Here is a 2,500-nt window from a genome sequence, read left to right on the forward strand (position 1 = left end):
TATATATATATATATATATATATATATATATATATAAAATCAACTAAAATAACTAGAGAAATAGATAACTATAATGGTAGGAATACTGCTAATACTAATAATTGCAGTGAACAATAATAATAATGATAACAATGATAATAATGATGATAACATGATAATGGTAAAATAATATAATGATAATGTTGATAATAATATCATCATCACCATTTAAAGCCGGTTTACGCGACGCTGCTTTTGACGCTAAACGCTAGATTCTTTATTCACTACTAAAACGCTAGACGCGAGCGGTAAAGTTAAACATATTTAACTCCATTGCAGCGTCAAACAGACGCTGCGATTTAACGATTTAATCCCTGACAAATTTAAATACTTGTCCAAAGCGAATAAAAGCAGTGCTGTGTAAACGATGCTAAAGAGGCAGGACAGAGCTAAAGACGACGCGAGTGTCTAATGCGATGACAAAGCTTTCTTGGAGTGAGGCAATGGAACATAAATTGGTTCCACGAAGAACGCCATTTTACAGGGACAGAGACACATTTATCGTTATAAATATTCATTCTGCCTGCTAATATGTAATTCTATTCAGCTGAGGGAAAGCCCTTGGCAGCCGAAAAGGTTAATATATCTGTAAGAGAGGATGTGACATTAAGAGTTGGTGGAGGCGCAGTGACGTCATGTCGGTGTGGTAAATAAAGGAATGTCGATACTTTTGGGGTCATAGCAAATGCGTCATCATCGGTTATTCTGGTCAGTTTTTCAGTGACCATTTTAAGGCATAGTAACCACACGTCTCCTGTTTACTCCTTCAACAAAGCGACGTATTCAACGTTTTTTTTTCCTGATTTATGTCATCTTGTTTCTAATATAGGGAATATTGCTATAATCTGGGGGATGAAAATGATCTTCATTATCTTTTTTCGAAGTTGACGTATTTTTTCTTCTTGTTATTAATTAATTTTTCTCACGTCAAGTTATTATTTCAGGTGAGCCGGCGTCACCGTATTGAAGAAATTAGCAGCTGATGCTGTTGTGACGTCGACATTCTGCGAAGCTTGTTGGTGACGTAATGAGACCACAATGGTGTCATGTCGACGCGCGCGCGAGTTTGTCATCCTCTTTTATCTTCCCTTCCAGAATCTAACATTCTTCGCTGACATTTGCGATTTATATATTCGATACCGATGCCGCCAGGTGATTCTCTTCCACCAAGAGGTACCCTCTGTGTAGCTAAATGGCTTCGTCGGGCATTTGGTATATCTATTAAAAAGTCGTTTCTTGAGCCGTTTACCGAAAATATTTTCAGCTTGAACAAGAGAGAAAGTAATCGAAAGGGCTTTTTTTGTCATATATATTCTAATCCTCAATAGCATCAGACATAATCCAAGATGAATTTATTTATCAATTAATCCAATTACTTATTTATCTACTTTACTTTTAGAAGTCTATTTATCTCAATTATTTATTAATTTACTCATTCATTTATTCATTTATTTTTTTAGATTCCTTGGTGGCTGATTTTTTCTAACGTTCTCCTTCTCGTGGTCGATTTCGAGAAAACGGCGACGACGATGACGACGAAGACGAAGACGACTTCGAGCGGTAAACAAAAGAAGATCCGAGACCAGGAGGTCCTCCAGCACACCACACAAGATCTCTCTCAAGAACTTCGAACTCCGGGCTGTCCGAAGAAGGAGAACGCTCTGCTGGAGTGTCTGCTGCGGCGCCTTTAGGAGCGCGAGAAACTTCGAAGTGAGTTCGACGAAGTGCCGAAGAAATCCCGGTCGAACTGCGCGCCACCGGAGAACCGGTTCGGCTCCGAGGTTGTTCTGTCTCTGGAAGGCGGAGCTCGGAGGGGCCTCCCAAGAAAGACAGGAGCCGGAGAGCTTCTAAGGACGAAGCTGAGTCTTGTTTCGAGTTTTTACTCTCTCAGACAGCTCTCAGCCACGAGGAAGACGTACCCAGTCTACGGGGAAGCGAAGCCCGGCGCTCGCTCGGGACCTTCCGAAGTGCCTGCCCTCTGGTGATCTCGCCACCTCTTCTACAAGAACTTGGACGCGAGGCGGCGAAGAAAAAGTAGAAGAAGAAGAAGAAGAAGAAGAAAAAGAAGAAGAAGAAGAAGAAGAAGACGAAGAAGAAGAAGAAGACGAAGAAGAAGAAGATGAAGAAGAAGATGATGACGATGAATGAGGAAAATAAGAACAAGAACTTCGGGAAAGGAGGCAACCACCCTCCGTTCTGAAGTGAGGAGGAAGAACGTGACCAAGAAGACGACGAAGAACCTACCGGATGGACGGACCCTTGCCAGGAATACTCGAAGGTTCCCTCTTACTCCCCTGGAGACCTGGTCCCTTGTTACAAGGCGGACTCTGCCCTGACCCTACGCGGCAGCCCGGGTTCCTGGCCCAGAACTCGATACAAGGATCCTTGGTACCGGAAGACCATTTCGGGATCAATGTCTTGGACTCCTACAAGAACGAAATGGGAAGTCGAAAGGATCATT

The 2,500-nt window shown here is 42.3% G+C and overlaps 1 protein-coding gene across 5 annotated transcripts in view; it reads right to left on the bottom strand.

Annotated features, from left to right (window-relative positions):
* CLIP-190 (Cytoplasmic linker protein 190) overlaps positions 1-2,500 on the bottom strand; it is a 162,510-nt gene that overhangs the window by 106,331 nt on the left and 53,679 nt on the right. The gene's annotated exons all lie outside the window — the stretch shown is intronic.

The sequence above is a fragment of the Oratosquilla oratoria genome, chromosome 3 (genome assembly GCF_046742065.1).
Source record: "Oratosquilla oratoria isolate Oo_2021 chromosome 3, ASM4674206v1, whole genome shotgun sequence".
NCBI lineage: Eukaryota > Metazoa > Arthropoda > Malacostraca > Stomatopoda > Squillidae > Oratosquilla > Oratosquilla oratoria.